Source organism: Gopherus evgoodei, chromosome 2 (genome assembly GCF_007399415.2).
Source record: "Gopherus evgoodei ecotype Sinaloan lineage chromosome 2, rGopEvg1_v1.p, whole genome shotgun sequence".
In the NCBI taxonomy this organism is placed as follows: Eukaryota; Metazoa; Chordata; order Testudines; family Testudinidae; genus Gopherus; species Gopherus evgoodei.
In genome coordinates, this window is record NC_044323.1 from 234,570,430 (window position 1) to 234,587,539 (window position 17,110).

Here is a 17,110-nt window from a genome sequence, read left to right on the forward strand (position 1 = left end):
CTGTTCCGCTCAACGTTGTAGCAATGTGTGCGTTTCAGTGGTTCGCTCTCTCTTTGTCCATCTTTCCTGAGCGTCATAGAGCTCAGTTGATGGAGTAGTGTGAGGGAGCGGTTGCATTTCTTTCGGTTTGGGGCTTTTGTCCATCCCATTTGTAGAGCTGGGATTTCTTTGGGCAACCGTGATTGCACAGTGTGTGTGAAAGGCTTCTGGCGGAGAATTGCTGGGAGCCCGATCTGGCGGAATTTCTGGCAAGGAGCTGCGAGGCTGTCCGTAGATAATCTGAAGTTTTTCTGTCCTCGAGCTGTGCGCCGACTAGGCGGGCAGGGAGGCAACTCGTTCCCTTTCCTTTGCAGTTATTGCTCTTCTTGTTGTCATGACCGGAGGCGTTTGGTCTGGGTGGGTATGCATGTGAGTTTCTCTGATGGTCTCTGGAGAGGTGTATTTTGTTGAAAGGCAAGAAAGGGGAGCAGCGTAGTTTGCTGTGTCCCGTGTCCTTGTTGAGTGGAGGTCCTTTCCAAGGTGCTGTGCAAGCGTAAAGGTAACTTGTTTTGCAGTGTGAAGAGTTGTCTGGATGGGGTTTGCGCTGAGTTGACTGTGCGTGTCGGAGGGGAGAGGCTCCCTGGCCCAGTCCTGGGGGATTAGCTCAAGCGGTAGAGCGCTTGCTTAGCATGCGAGAGGTAGCAGGATCGATACCTGCATTCTCTAAGTTGCTGCTCTTTGCTCCCATCCCTTCTTTCTTTCTTTTTCCCCGAAGCTACAGCCTTTGTGCGTGCGCGGAAAGGCGCCTTCTGGTCCGCTCTTGGCTTTGCGGTCAGCCTTTTGCCCTGAGGGAGCACAAGGGGCAGCTTCTCTTTCAGGAGAGTGTTGTGTCTGAGTTCTTTTCTTCTGTGAGCCTCTTTGTGTTTGTTTTTCCTGAGGTAGGCGTGGGAGGGTTCGAAAGGGTACGAGAGGGAATTGGTCAATTATTGGGGAAGGGGAAGGGAAATGGACTGAGAAAATGGGGTGGTTTTCAAGGCCCCTTTCAAGTCAGGCAGGAGGCTCCGGCGTCGGACCCTTTTCCCGTTGCGCCATGGTTCCTGTTGCGGGTGGGAATCAGGGCTGGGGTGCCAGCGGTGTGCTGCGCGTGCTGGAGACAATGGCGGGCCCCTGGTGGGTCAGCGGGAGGAGGCGGCGTCCCGGCTAGCAGGCAGGGCTAGCGTCGTGCCGCCTGGCGTTCCGTTCTTCCCTCGCGGCGTTGTCTTCGTGCCGTGCCTGTTAGGGTGCCTTTGAGCGGTCTAGGTGCGCGGGCTTCCCGTTGGGTGAATTGAGGGTAGATGAGGCGGCCACCCAGCCCCCGGGGCAGGCGTGAGGATGAAGGGATAGGTGTGTGTCACTTATTCCTTTTTCAAGGTCTGGGCGCTGGGAAGCCTCTGATTAGCAGTTAGTGCCAGTGGCGCTTGTGCCTGACGCCTTGAGTCACGGGGGGCCCTCTGTGCCTGGTTTCCTTCGATAGCTCAGTTGATAGAGCGCAGTACTGTAGGCGCACTTTGTCAGGGAATCTTTAGGTCGCTCGTTCGACTCTGCCTCGAAGGGCTTAGCTTTCCTTGCCTTTATCACCTGCTTTTCCCTAGAGCTCCCCTGGCAGACCTTTTCTCCATTTGTGCGAGACTGGCCGCTGGAAATCTGCTGCATTTAAAGCACCGTTTGCCACTACTTTCATCTACCACACCCGCTTCCAAGTACCTAGGCCACAGTTTAGGCCTTTGTAGGCAGAGTTCCTTTTTCTTCACCCTCCCGCACTCACAGCGTAGACATCTAGCTATTGATCTCAGACTTCAGAAGTGCCATTTCTACCCCTGGGAGCGGGGCGCCTTTGACAGAGACCGGCCGGAGCTATGTCCCCAAGCTGTCTTCAGTGTTTTTTTGCCTGGGACAGAGGTGCCAGGCGGTGGGGGCGGGGCGACAGCTAGATTCTGGTGGCAGGGAGGAGAGGAGCGTAGGGGGAAAAGGAAAGGCCCTTTAGCGGCTGAGAGTCCCTTGTCCTTCAGGCTCAACCTTTTGTGTGCGCTGTTCCGCTCAACGTTGTAGCAATGTGTGCGTTTCAGTGGTTCGCTCTCTCTTTGTCCATCTTTCCTGAGCGTCATAGAGCTCAGTTGATGGAGTAGTGTGAGGGAGCGGTTGCATTTCTTTCGGTTTGGGGCTTTTGTCCATCCCATTTGTAGAGCTGGGATTTCTTTGGGCAACCGTGATTGCACAGTGTGTGTGAAAGGCTTCTGGCGGAGAATTGCTGGGAGCCCGATCTGGCGGAATTTCTGGCAAGGAGCTGCGAGGCTGTCCGTAGATAATCTGAAGTTTTTCTGTCCTCGAGCTGTGCGCCGACTAGGCGGGCAGGGAGGCAACTCGTTCCCTTTCCTTTGCAGTTATTGCTCTTCTTGTTGTCATGACCGGAGGCGTTTGGTCTGGGTGGGTATGCATGTGAGTTTCTCTGATGGTCTCTGGAGAGGTGTATTTTGTTGAAAGGCAAGAAAGGGGAGCAGCGTAGTTTGCTGTGTCCCGTGTCCTTGTTGAGTGGAGGTCCTTTCCAAGGTGCTGTGCAAGCGTAAAGGTAACTTGTTTTGCAGTGTGAAGAGTTGTCTGGATGGGGTTTGCGCTGAGTTGACTGTGCGTGTCGGAGGGGAGAGGCTCCCTGGCCCAGTCCTGGGGGATAGCTCAAGCGGTAGAGCGCTCGCTTAGCATGCGAGAGGTAGCAGGATCGATACCTGCATTCTCCAAGTTGCTGCTCTTTGCTCCCATCCCTTCTTTCTTTCTTTTTCCCCGAAGCTACAGCCTTTGTGCGTGCGCGGAAAGGCGCCTTCTGGTCCGCTCTTGGCTTTGCGGTCAGCCTTTTGCCCTGAGGGAGCACAAGGGGCAGCTTCTCTTTCAGGAGAGTGTGTGTCTGAGTTCTTTTCTTCTGTGAGCCTCTTTGTGTTTGTTTTTCCTGAGGTAGGCGTGGGAGGGTCGAAAGGGTACGAGAGGGAATTGGTCAATTATTGGGGAAGGGGAAGGGAAATGGACTGAGAAAATGGGGTGGTTTTCAAGGCCCCTTTCAAGTCAGGCAGGAGGCTCCGGCGTCGGACCCTTTTCCCGTTGCGCCATGGTTCCTGTTGCGGGTGGGAATCAGGGCTGGGGTGCCAGCGGTGTGCTGCGTGTGCTGGAGACAATGGCGGGCCCCTGGTGGGTCAGCGGGAGGAGGCGGCGTCCCGGCTAGCAGGCAGGGCTAGCGTCGTGCCGCCTGGCGTTCCGTTCTTCCCTCGCGGCGTTGTCTTCGTGCCGTGCCTGTTAGGGTGCCTTTGAGCGGTCTAGGTGCGCGGGCTTCCCGTTGGGTGAATTGAGGGTAGATGAGGCGGCCACCCAGCCCCCGGGGCAGGCGTGAGGATGAAGGGATAGGTGTGTGTCACTTATTCCTTTTTCAAGGTCTGGGCGCTGGGAAGCCTCTGATTAGCAGTTAGTGCCAGTGGCGCTTGTGCCTGACGCCTTGAGTCACGGGGGGCCCTCTGTGCCTGGCTTCCTTCGATAGCTCAGTTGGTAGCGCGCAGGACTATAGGCGCACTTTGTCAGGGAATCTTTAGGTCGCTGGTTCGACTCTGCCTCGAAGGGCTTAGCTTTCCTTGCCTTTATCACCTGCTTTTCCCTAGAGCTCCCCTGGCAGACCTTTTCTCCATTTGTGCGAGACTGGCCGCTGGAAATCTGCTGCATTTAAAGCACCGTTTGCCACTACTTTCATCTACCACACCCGCTTCCAAGTACCTAGGCCACAGTTTAGGCCTTTGTAGGCAGAGTTCCTTTTTCTTCACCCTCCCGCACTCACAGCGTAGACATCTAGCTATTGATCTCAGACTTCAGAAGTGCCATTTCTACCCCTGGGAGCGGGGCGCCTTTGACAGAGACCGGCCGGAGCTATGTCCCCAAGCTGTCTTCAGTGTTTTTTTGCCTGGGACAGAGGTGCCGGGCGGTGGGGGCGGGGCGACAGCTAGATTCTGGTGGCAGGGAGGAGAGGAGCGTAGGGGGAAAAGGAAAGGCCCTTTAGCGGCTGAGAGTCCCTTGTCCTTCAGGCTCAACCTTTTGTGTGCGCTGTTCCGCTCAACGTTGTAGCAATGTGTGCGTTTCAGTGGTTCGCTCTCTCTTTGTCCATCTTTCCTGAGCGTCATAGAGCTCAGTTGATGGAGTAGTGTGAGGGAGCGGTTGCATTTCTTCGGTTTGGGGCTTTTGTCCATCCCATTTGTAGAGCTGGGATTTCTTTGGGCAACCGTGATTGCACAGTGTGTGTGAAAGGCTTCTGGCGGAGAATTGCTGGGAGCCCGATCTGGCGGAATTTCTGGCAAGGAGCTGCGAGGCTGTCCGTAGATAATCTGAAGTTTTTCTGTCCTCGAGCTGTGCGCCGACTAGGCGGGCAGGGAGGCAACTCGTTCCCTTTCCTTTGCAGTTATTGCTCTTCTTGTTGTCATGACCGGAGGCGTTTGGTCTGGGTGGGTATGCATGTGAGTTTCTCTGATGGTCTCTGGAGAGGTGTATTTTGTTGAAAGGCAAGAAAGGGGAGCAGCGTAGTTTGCTGTGTCCCGTGTCCTTGTTGAGTGGAGGTCCTTTCCAAGGTGCTGTGCAAGCGTAAAGGTAACTTGTTTTGCAGTGTGAAGAGTTGTCTGGATGGGGTTTGCGCTGAGTTGACTGTGCGTGTCGGAGGGGAGAGGCTCCCTGGCCCAGTCCTGGGGGATTAGCTCAAGCGGTAGAGCGCTCGCTTAGCATGCGAGAGGTAGCAGGATCGATACCTGCATTCTCCAAGTTGCTGCTCTTTGCTCCCATCCCTTCTTTCTTTCTTTTTCCCCGAAGCTACAGCCTTTGTGCGTGCGCGGAAAGGCGCCTTCTGGTCCGCTCTTGGCTTTGCGGTCAGCCTTTTGCCCTGAGGGAGCACAAGGGGCAGCTTCTCTTTCAGGAGAGTGTGTGTCTGAGTTCTTTTCTTCTGTGAGCCTCTTTGTGTTTGTTTTTCCTGAGGTAGGCGTGGGAGGGTCGAAAGGGTACGAGAGGGAATTGGTCAATTATTGGGGAAGGGGAAGGGAAATGGACTGAGAAAATGGGGTGGTTTTCAAGGCCCCTTTCAAGTCAGGCAGGAGGCTCCGGCGTCGGACCCTTTTCCCGTTGCGCCATGGTTCCTGTTGCGGGTGGGAATCAGGGCTGGGGTGCCAGCGGTGTGCTGCGTGTGCTGGAGACAATGGCGGGCCCCTGGTGGGTCAGCGGGAGGAGGCGGCGTCCCGGCTAGCAGGCAGGGCTAGCGTCGTGCCGCCTGGCGTTCCGTTCTTCCCTCGCGGCGTTGTCTTCGTGCCATGCCTGTTAGGGTGCCTTTGAGCGGTCTAGGTGCGCGGGCTTCCCGTTGGGTGAATTGAGGGTAGATGAGGCGGCCACCCAGCCCCCGGGGCAGGCGTGAGGATGAAGGGATAGGTGTGTGTCACTTATTCCTTTTTCAAGGTCTGGGCGCTGGGAAGCCTCTGATTAGCAGTTAGTGCCAGTGGCGCTTGTGCCTGACGCCTTGAGTCATGGGGGGCCCTCTGTGCCTGGCTTCCTTCGATAGCTCAGTTGGTAGAGCGCAGGACTGTAGGCCCACTTTGTCAGGGAATCTTTAGGTCGCTGGTTCAACTCCGGCTCGAAGGGCTTAGCTTTCCTTGCCTTTGTTACCTGCTTTTCCCTAGAGCTTCCCTGGCAGACCTTTCCTCCATTTGTGCGAGACTGGCCGCTGGAAATCTGCTGCATTTAAAGCACCGTTTGCCACTACTTTCATCTACCACACCCGCTTCCAAGTACCTAGGCCACAGTTTAGGCCTTTGTAGGCAGAGTTCCTTTTTCTTCGCCCTCCCGCACTCACAGCGTCGACATCTAGCTATTGATCTCAGACTTCAGAAGTGCCATTTCTACCCCTGGGAGCGGGGCGCCTTTGACAGAGACCGGCCGGAGCTATGTCCCCAAGCTGTCTTCAGTGTTTTTTTGCCTGGGACAGAGGTGCCGGGCGGTGGGGGCGGGGCGACAGCTAGATTCTGGTGGCAGGGAGGAGAGGAGCGTAGGGGGAAAAGGAAAGGCCCTTTAGCGGCTGAGAGTCCCTTGTCCTTCAGGCTCAACCTTTTGTATGCGCTGTTCCACTCAACGTTGTAGCAATGTGTGCGTTTCAGTGGTTCGCTCTCTCTTTGTCCATCTTTCCTGAGCGTCATAGAGCTCAGTTGATGGAGTAGTGTGAGGGAGCGGTTGCATTTCTTTCGGTTTGGGGCTTTTGTCCATCCCATTTGTAGAGCTGGGATTGCTTTGGGCAACTGTGATTGCACAGTGTGTGTGAAAGGCTTCTGGCGGAGAATTGCTGGGAGCCCGATCTGGCGAAATTTCTGGCAAGGAGCTGCGAGGCTGTCCGTAGATAATCTGAAGTTTTTCTGTCCTCGAGCTGTGCGCCGACTAGGCGGGCAGGGAGGCAACTCGTCCCCTTTCCTTTGCAGTTTTTGCTCTTCTTGTTGTCATGACCGGAGGCGTTAGGTCTGGGTGGGTATGCATGTGAGTTTCTCTGATGGTCTCTGGAAAGGTGTATTTTGTTGAAAAGCAAGAAAGGGGAGCAGCGTAGTTTGCTGTGTCCCGTGTCCTTGTTGAGTGGAGGTCCTTTCCAAGGTGCTGTGCAAGCATAAAGGTAACTTGTTTTGCAGTGTGAAGAGTTGTCTGGATGGGGGTTGCGCTGAGTTGACTGTGCGTGTCGGAGGGGAGAGGCTCCGTGGCCCAGTCCTGGGGGATTAGCTCAAGTGGTAGAGCGCTCGCTTAGCATACGAGAGGTAGCAGGATCGATGCCTGCATTCTCTAAGTTGCTGCTCTTTGCTCCCATCCCTTCTTTCTTTTTTTTTCCCCGAAGCTACAGCCTTTGTGCGTGCGCGGAAAGGCGCCTTCTGGTCCGCTCTTGGCTTTGCGGTCAGCCTTTTGCCCTGAGGGAGCACAAGGGGCAGCTTCTCTTTCAGGAGAGTGTGTGTCTGAGTTCTTTTCTTCTGTGAGCCTCTTTGTGTTTGTTTTTCCTGAGGTAGGCGTCTGAGGGTCGAAAGGGTACGAGAGGGAATTGGTCCATTATTGGGGAAGGGGAAGGGAAATGGACTGAGAAAATGGGGTGGTTTTCAAGGCCCTTTTCAAATCAGGCAGGAGGCTCCGGCGTCGGACCCTTTTCCCGTTGCGCCATGGTTCCTGTTGGTAGCACAAAGGGCAGCTTCTCTTTCGTGTTTGCCTCGCGTTCCGTTCTTCCCTCGCGACATTGTCTTCGTGCCTTGCCTGTTAAGGTGTTTCTGTCCTGTCCCAATGTCCCGTGATGTATTGCTTTGCAATCCCGCAATCCCTTTGTTTTTTTCCATATTTAGCACGATCTTTCAATGGTTTGTGTGTTGTGCGCTCTGCCTCTTCAGTCTGCAGGAATGTATCCCACACTGTTTACCACTATGCTGCTTGCTGTGACTAACATGTCAAAAGTGTCAGGGTAGTTATTCCTTAAACTACAAAGGCAAGAGGAGTGCGACATTGATATAATCATGTTTCATATCTATGACACGAGATTGCTTGTGGCATTCATGGATGTGTTTACCACAGTGGAACACTGCTTTTAGGCTGTGGAAACAAGCACTGAGTGGTGGGATCACATCATCTTACACGTCTGAGATTATGAACAGTGGCTGCAGAACTTTCAGATGAGGAAAACCAGAATAACAGGACTATGTGATGAGATTGTTCCAGCGCTGCGTCACAAGGATACGAGAATGAGAGCTGCCCTGCCATTGGAGAGGCACATGGCGATTGCACTGTGAAAGCTGGCTACTCCAGACTGTTACCGATCAGTTGCTAACCAGTTTGGAGTGGGAAAGTTGATCGTCGGACTCGTGATCACGGAAGTGTGCAGGGCCATTAATCGCATACTGCTCCGAAAAGACCGTGACTGTGGGCAACGTGCGTGACTTTCTGGATGGCTTTGCAGAAATAGACTTCTCTAACTGTGGAGGGGTGATAGATGACAAGTATATTCCAATTCTGGCACCAATCCACCTAGCCACTGAGTACGTTAATCAGAAATGGTATTTCTCTATGGTTCTCCAGGCGCTTGTGGATCACCATGGGCATTTCATGGACATTAACACAGGCTGGTCTGGAAAGATGCATGACACATGCATCTTTCAGAACACTGGCCTGTTCAGGAGGATGCAAGCAGGGACTTTCTTCCCAGACCAGAATATCACTGTAGGCGAAGTCAAAATGCCCATTATGATCCTGGGAGACCCTGCCTCCCCCTTAATTCCGAAGCTTATGAAGCCATACAAGGAGCACTTTGACAGCATCAAGAAATGGTTCAACAACAGGCTGAGCAAGTGCAGAATGACTGTTGAGTGTGCTTTTGGCCATTTAAATGCCCATTGGTGTTGCCTATTTGGGAGGCTGGAGCTGGCCAATGACAATATTCCTATGCTTATAGCCACGTGCTGTACACTCCATAATATTTGTGAAGGGAAGGGTGAAAGCTTCACTCGGGGCTGGATTGTTGAGGCTCAGTACCTGGAGGCTGAATGTGACCAGGGCTATTAGAGAGGTGCAGCGCAGGGCCAGTTAGGATCAGAGATGCCTTGAGGCAGCAATTTGAAGCTGAAAGCCGCTGATATTTGTTGCAATGCTCAGGAGTGCAATGGTTGTAATGCTGGGAGGTGATTGTGATTGGTACAGATGATGCAACATTAAGGTTTAAAATATTTGTCTGTTGCTTTGCAGGGCTCTGTTTGCTTTCAAACCAACACAATTCTTTTATTTAAAAACAACCAGTGGAGAGAGACAAACAAAAAAACACATCAGCACTGAGGAGGATGGGGGAAGGGAGGGTCCCCGGAGGAGGTGGGGTCCCAGCACGATTAAAGATTTGTGTATGTCCAGGTATCGTATTCTACCTTGTCCTCTGGAGTACAGTGCAGTGGTTACTGTACTTCAGCAGGGCTAAACTGCAGAGGGACAGGAGTTGAGTGCAGTGGGTACTGGGAGTCCGTAGTGCTGGACAGTGAGCAGGGAGGAGTGGAGTGCCACGCGTACAGACTGGAGCCAGGAGGTTGATGAGAGTGTGTTGGCAGTGTCTGTGGGGCGCATGGGAAAGTGTTTTGCGACAGCGGCTGCAGGGGAGGGCGGGCATGGAGCTGCTCGGTTTGCAGTGCTAGTAGCACTTGGAGCGTGTCCGCTTGGTGCTCCATAACATTTAAAAAAGGGAAGAAAAAGAACCTGGGGAACTACAGACGGGTCAGCCTCACTTCAGTCCCTGGCAAAATAATGGAGCAGGACCTCAAGGAATCCATTTTGAAGCACTTGGAGGAGAGGAAGGTGATCAGGAACAGTCAACATGGATTCACCAAGGGCAAGTCATGCCTGACCAACCTGATTGCCTTCTATGATGAGATAACTGATTCTGTGGATATGAGGAAAGTGGTGGACATGATATATCTTGACTGTAGCAAAGCTTTTGATACGGTCTCTCACAGTATTCTTGCAAGCAAGTTAAAAAAGTATGGATTGGTTGAATGGACTATAAGGTGGATAGAAAGCTGACTAGATCATCAGGCTCAACAGCTCGATGTCTAACTGGCAGCTGGTATCAAGCAGAGTGCCCCAAGGGTTGGCCTGGGGCCAGTTCTATTCAACATCTTCATTAATCATCTGGATGATGGGATGGATTGCATCGTCAGCAAGTTTGCAGATTACACTAAACTGGCAGGAGAGGAAGATATGGTGGAGGGTAGGGATAGGGTCCAAAGTGACCTAGACAAATTGGAGGATTGGGCCAAAATAAACCTGATGAGGTTCAAGAAGGACAAGTGCAGAGTCCTAGGATGGAAGAATCCAATGCACTGTTACAGGCTGGGAACCAACTGGCTAAACAGCAGTTCTTCAGAAAAGGACCTGGGGATTACAGTGGACAAGAAGCTGGATATGAGTCAGCAGTGTGCCCTTGTTGCCAAAAAGGCCAATGGCATATTGGGCTGTATTAGTAGGACCGTTGCCAGCAGATCGAGGGAAGTGATTATTCCCCTCTATTTGGCACTGGTGAGGCCACACCTGAAGTATTGCATCCAGTTTTGGTCCCCTCCCACTACAGAAGGGATGTGGACAAATTGGAGAGAGTCCAGCGAAGGGCAACAAAAATGATTAGGGGGCGGGGGCACATGACTTATGAGGAGAAACTGAGGGAACTAGGGTTATTTAGTCTGCAGAATAGAAGAGTGAGGGGGGATTTGATAGCAGCCTTCAACTACCTGAAGGAGGGTTCCAAAGAGGATGGAGCTAGTCTATTCTCAGTGGTGGCAGATGACAGAACAAGAAGCAATGGTCTCAGGTTGCAGTAGGGGGAGGTCGGGTTGGATATTAGGAAACACTATTTCACTAGGAGGGTGGTGAAGCACTGGAATAGGTTACCTAGGGAGGTGGTGGAATCTCCATCCTTAGAGGTTTTTAAGGCCCAGCTTGACAAAGTCCTGGCTGGGGTAATTTAGTTGGTGCTGGTCCTGCTCTGAGCAGGGGATTGGACTAGATGACCTCCTGAGGTCTCTTCCAACCCTAATAGTCTATGATTCTAAGATCCGCTCTGTGGCTTTGTTCTGGCATGCTGCATTCTCCTTTTTTGGTCCTTCTTCTCGCTGTCCTGCCGCTCCTTCAATTTTTTATTTTTTTGGCCATGGAGTGCATCATGACCTTACACAGAAAGTCCTCCTTAGTTCTTCGTGGATGCTTTCTAATTCTGCTCAGCCGTTCAGCCAGCAGTAACAAAGAGGGAGGCTGGGCTCCCAGGGTCGTATCTGTGAAGCCAAAATGCAACATTTTACAGAAGCAATATTGTTTGCAACACAGAGACCACTGATTCAGTGATTTAAAACACAGCCACTATTCACATACTTATCACTAACTGGCTGATCCCAGGCAAGCACACATGAGCCACAAGACCCCCAAAATTGGGAGTAGCCATAGGGTATGTGGCTCTTGGGGAGAGCCAGCACTATGGGTGGGTGGGGCTTATAATCATTCCTGTCCCCACATTTTCCACAGGCTGTGTTCATTATGGAAGATATCTCGCTGCTGAGGGTGAGCAGGGAATCAAGGGAGGGTCTTCTCCAAGACTGCGGCTTCTGCCCTGGCCCTTATGCAGCTCACCTGTGTGCAGCAGTGCACCTCCTCCCCCCAGTGACGGCAGAGTGATGCAGGAAAGTTACCCTTAATGGGGCAAGAAACAAAGCAGCTCTGCCAAAGAACCTGTGGCAGTGGATTGCCCAGTATCTCTGTGAGAGTTTCCTGGAGATCTCTGAGGCAGATTTCCGTGATGTGAGGGAGTTAATCAACACCCTGTTCCGCCACTCAGACTAGGCATGTGGTGGTATGCGCATCATACAGACACAAGCCTGCTTTCTGCAACCCTCCTGCCACCAGCAACTCACTTCAGCGATTTCCAGAATCAAATCCACTTACCAGGGACCTCCTCTCCTGTTTGCACTTGGCCAAGATCCGACTCCTGTGACTGGCTAGCCTCCTCTGGGATAGAGAAGAGCTCCTGGCTGCATGCATCTCTATCCTCCAAGTCATCATCTGCCTCTGGATCCCTCTGCCCCTCCACATCCTCATCCAAGATTTTTTCCTCCTGGCTCGGTCCACTCTCGACTGGCACGCAAGCCATCAAAGTATCCACAGTGGCCTTCGCAGTGGAGGTGCGGTCACCACCGAGTATCGCATCCAGCTCTTTGTAGAACTGGCAGCTCATGGGAGCAGCACTGGACCAGTGGTTTGCCTCCTGCGCCTTGTGGTTTGTGTTCTGCAGCTCCTTCACTTTGACCCTCCACTGCAATGCGTCCCAGTCATGGCCTCTTTCTATCATGAAATCTGTCCATAGGTATCATAATTCCTATGGCTGGAGTGCAGCTGGGACTGGACAGCCTCCTCTCGCCAAATGCTGATGATGTCCAGCAGCTCGGCATTGCTCCAAGCAGGGGATCGCCTGGTGCATGGAGCAGGCTTGGTTACCTGGAAAGATGCGCTAAGGCCACAGCATGTGTCACCAAGCAAACAGGAAGGGGACTTTCGAAATTCCCAAGGAATTTATGGAGTTGGGATGACAGTTGGGGGCAGGGCAGTAGAGTTCAAACCGATGACCAGAGAGACAAGAACAAGCACTTGTGGGACACCTCTCAGAGGCCAATCACAGCACTGTAATTGACCAGGGTGTCTACACTGGCAGCGTGCTGCTGTACCTCCAGCTCAGAAATTTGTATGCCTCTTAGGGTGTTATTTTTTTTACAGCGCTGCAACTGTGCAGTTTCTGCTCACTAAGTGGCTTGGCAGTGTGTACACCTAGGGAGTTACAACGCAGAAAGCTGCTTTACTGCGCAGAAACTTGCCAGCGTAGACAAGACCTTAGTGAAGATGCTCCATGCTGACAGGAGAGAGCTTGCCCATCAGAATTTAAAACCCACCTCGGTGAGTGGCCGAAGCTATGTTGGTGAGAGAAACTCTCCTGCCAACACAGCTCTGTGCTCACAAGCCCTTATGTCAATGTAACTTATGTTTCTCGTGTGGGTGGAATATTCACACCCCGAGCAACATAAGTTTTGCAACATAGGCTGTAGCGTAGACATAGTCCTAGATCCAGTTGATCCCCAGTTCATGGGCATAGAAGTGGTGGAGTATCACTTCCAGACATCGTCCCTACTTGCTTGGCCCCTGTGGGGTTTCTCTGCTGCCACACCATGGCATTGGCACTGCATTTGTTCAGAGCAATTGAGAATGTTGCTACTAGCTAAGGAGTAAAAGAATGTAAAACAGCTATTTAATGGTGATAAATGATGGGGACATAGTATAAAGAAAGACTTAGACTTTGTCTTCACTGACTCAGAGGTGTTTCTTTTTTATAGAGAGAGAACTAATGTGTGGTAGTTATCTCGCTGTGGAGACACGGTGTGCCTAAGTGGAGACACGGTGTTTATAGAGTTTACTGTGAGGTAGGTAGGTGAGATCAATGCTATACCCATACCTGGGACTGGCCTGGTCTAGTTTATCTCATGGAGTGCCTTCTTTACACTATGTTTTTGCAGCAGAATAGCTAATGGATGTTAATTATCCTGTGCTAAAAATGCACCTTTTTTTGTCAGTGACGATGCAGACTTAAAGGCAGCTGCTTCTGCCGTAGATAGTAATAGGGCAGAATTTACAGGAGTGACACTGAGGAATGTTATGTAATGTAAGTTCAAGATAAGAAACTATAAAATAAGAGAATTCTCTGAACTTGAAACCCATGATACCATAATAGCATTGAAACCCAAACCTAGATACCACACAACCTCACCCTACTCCATCAAATCCCTCTAAGTTCACTGCGTTCTGTTAGTCTTCCATGGGTGACTTCCACCCCAGCTTTCACTCCACAGGCCTCAAATTTCAGTATATTACAAATATAGAGGCTCTTCCAGCTATTTCAGTGATATCAAAAATATTTTATTCCATTGTAGCAGGGCACTTCTTCGATAGTTCCTGCTTGGGTTCAACAACACACATAACATTCCTTGGGTACGATACTCTCCTCTAAAAAAAAAAATCTATTTATTTAGTGCTTTAGTGTGTAAGCCTCCAGTTGGGATTGAGGTTTGGTAAAGCGAGGCTCTGCACAAACACATGGAAAGACATGGTCCATGGCTTGAAGACAAGGTAGGACAAAGGTAGCAATATTAAGATCATGTGGTTACACTGGCTAGTTATATGCACAGCTAGATGGCTCTGAATCATATGATTCTCTTTCCTTAATAAACTAACTTAAATCAGCCCTCCAAGATGACTGCTCTGTGTAGCCATCACTGCTAGACACATTTCTTGTAGGTGTCACAGCAGAAATGGGTCTTCAGGAGAATTTGGAGAGGTAGAGGGACTGGTTTTCTGGATTAAATTGGGGTGAGTATTTTATGCACAACAGGTGGCATGGAATGAAGCCTGGAGATGTTTAAAGGAGAAACACACAAATAGGTTTTCAAGAGTGGTATCATTAGTGGACTGAGGTAGGGGATGGGGAGTAGATCCTGTGTGTTGGTGGGCTGGGTAGTTAGAGGAAGGGGTCTTCTCTGGTTTTTGAAGAGGGCAGTTCTGTCCTGACTGCTGGTGGTCTTCCCACTGGTGTCAGGGACTGGATTTCCTCTGGGTGTTGGTGGGAGTCAGGGAGAGGTAGTGAGGCTCTAGGCTCCCTCTCAGTAGAGGTTCTTCAGAATCTAGGTGGAGCTGGTCCCATTGGCACTGACAGGGAGAGGGGTGGGTTGCCAGACTGTCACTTCATGCAGAAGCAGGTTGGCTCTGCTTGTACTCTGCCTACTCTGCTGCTGCAGCAGCTAGCAGCGGGAGGGGTTGGTTGTGGGGACGAGGTGGTACATCTTCCATCTCTTTAAGATTCCCTTGCAGCATCTGCTACAACCACTGCAATAGCAGGCACATATGCAGTGTGAAGGCTGCCAAGTGTGTAGTCCCAGGCTTAGAAGACAGAACATTTTAACAAGCAGAGCTGGCCTTAGTATATGTGGGTGGGCTTGTGAAACAGTTTTTTGCCTTCTCCTCTCTGCTACAATGTAACTGATCCTGTCCACCATTATCAGACCATTGCACACAGGGCCAGCCTGCAGATTTAAAGGAGAGTTAGCTAGATGGTTCTTTTGGGCTACATTTCAAACGTAATTGATTTATTTCACCTAAAAATGTGTTTAGGGTGGCATCTGTAGGTTCCCTCAGACCCCTGCTGCAGAAGTAGAACCCTTACTTCTAGCCACCATAGCTGAGTTTCTCCTTACCATCAAAGGCCTATTAACAAGAGGCTCCTGTGAGCCACTTCTGCCTCATCAGTGAGTTTCTACTAAAATAATTCCACCCCCACTCTCTTCTGCAGCTTATTGGCAGCATAAATATTTCTACACAGAACACCTTGTCTTCCCTCTCAGTCTTGGCTGCTTAGAGATTATACTCATCTATACTGACTGTGACAGGGTCAGGCCAGATGGCTACAGGGAAGTGATCCTGTTGGTATCCGGGAAGTGGGCGGACTGCTGAAGAACCTCCCCCCAGCCTAAGGGGAGGATCCACAGGTCTGTGATACCAAATAATTACGTGGGACAACCAGTGAAAAAAACAGGATCGTGAGTGAGGTCATAGGGCTTGTCATAAACAGATAGTTAAGGGTTAATGCCTCTTTTACCTGTAAAGGGTTAAGAAGTTCACCTAGCCTAGCTGACACCTGACCAGAGGAACCAATGCGGGGAACAAGATGTTTCAAAAGGAAGGAGGAAAGTTTTCCTTTTTTTTCGAGTCTCAGTTTCAGCCGGAGTGAAAAAGATCAAGGAACTAGCCTCTTATCAGAGTAGTAAATTTTAGAAAGAGATAACTAGGTTTATGTTTATTTTCTTTGTAACATGTCTTGGTACTATTAAGGGAATTATCAAAATTGGGTATTTGGGTATTTTTTGTGTAACTAAATTTATGCCCAGGGGAACCTCCTCTGTGTTTTGAATCTGTTGTCTGTGAGAGTAGCTGGTATGGTAATCTCTCCCAGAGGGTTTTCTTTTACCTTTCTTTTCTTTAATTAAAAGCCTTTTTCTTAATACCTGATTGATTTTTCCTTGTTTTTAGATCCAAGGGGATTGGATCTGGACTCACCAGGAATTGGTGGGGGAAAGGAGGGGGGATGATTAAATTCTCCTTGTGTTAAGATCCAAGGGGTTGGATCGGTGTTCACCAGGAACTTGGTGAAAAAGTCTCTCAAGGCTACCCTGGGAGGGGAAGGTTTTGGGAGGAAAGAGGGTGTTCCAGATGGAAGATCTGGATGGTGGCAGCGATACCAGATCTAAGCTGGTAATTAAGCTTAGAAGTGTCCATGCAAGTCCCCACATCTGTACCCTAAAGTTCAGAGTGGGGAAGGAACCTTGACAGGGCTAAACAAAGGGAACCTGATGGGGATACCGAGCAGAGAACCCCAGACAGCGCCCACTGCTCCTCAAAGGTGTCAAGGGAGCCAGCGGACACAGCTCAGAGGAACTCTGCCCGGATGCATGAACAGACGGAGGAGCGGAAATAGGCCCCACAGTCGCAGGAAATCCCATCAGCCAACCTCCTCTCCCTGGTTTTATAGATGGCTAGTTTGGCCAGGGCCAGGAGGAGGTTGATAAGGAGATCCCGCAACTTTGTGGGGCCACGGATAGGGAGTGCATAGATAAACAAGTGAGGGGAAAAGTGCAACCAAAAACGCAATAAGGGATCCAAGAGGAGCCAGAATAGGGGCTGCAACCTGGCGCACTCTAAATAAATGTGCGCCAGGGTTTCCTTCATGCCGCAAAAGGGGCAGGTGTTGGCGACAGGGGTAAACCGCGCCAAGTACACGTCTGTGCTCATGGCCCCATGAAGGAACTGCCAACTGACATCCCCGGCGGGTCTTTGGACCAGGACAGAGCATAAGCTGGCCCACCGGTTACAGGAGAGTGATAGAGGGCAGATATATTAGCCCCAGGTTAAGTAGGTCCCCTTTCCCTCAGTAAGGTAACAGGGAAGGTTCCAGAACAATCAGGAACTTTCTGGAAACAATTAAGGCAAACAGCCTGATTAGAATGTCTGCAGCCCATCAAGATGCTGCTAGACTCAATTAAGGCAGGCTAATCAGGGCATTTGGGTTTAAAAGGGAGCTCACTTCCATTTGTGGTGCGTGTGTGAGGAGCTGAGAGTGAGAGGGTGTGCTGCTGATAACAAGCGTTATCAGACACCAGGAAGGTGTGCTGCTGATAACAGGCGTTATCAGACACCAGGAGGAAGGTCCTGTGGTGAAGATAAAGAAAGTGTTTGGAGGAGGCCATGGGGAAGTAGCCTAGGGAGTTGTAGCTGTCATGCTGCTGTTACAGGAGGCATTATAGACAGCTGCAATCCACACGGCCCTGGGCTGGAACCCGGAGTAGAGGGTGGGCCCGGGTTCCCTGCAAATCTCCCAACTCCTGATCAGACACAGGAGGAGTTGAGCCGGACTGTGGGTTCCACCAGAGGGGAAGATCTCTGAGGCGAGCAAATCCGCCAATAAGTGCAG

At 51.1% G+C, this 17,110-nt stretch overlaps 1 protein-coding gene and 3 non-coding genes across 4 annotated transcripts in view; all 4 read left to right on the forward strand.

The window, feature by feature from the left end:
• The window catches only part of TRIM55 (tripartite motif containing 55), an 89,578-nt gene that overhangs the window by 15,747 nt on the left and 56,721 nt on the right, over positions 1–17,110 (forward strand).
• On the forward strand, positions 633–705 carry TRNAA-AGC. The gene has a single exon. It is a non-coding gene; the product is annotated as a tRNA-Ala (tRNA).
• TRNAA-AGC lies at positions 4,721–4,793 on the forward strand. The gene has a single exon. It is a non-coding gene; the product is annotated as a tRNA-Ala (tRNA).
• TRNAY-GUA lies at positions 5,569–5,658 on the forward strand. Its single transcript is given in 2 exon segments — positions 5,569–5,605; positions 5,623–5,658. It is a non-coding gene; the product is annotated as a tRNA-Tyr (tRNA).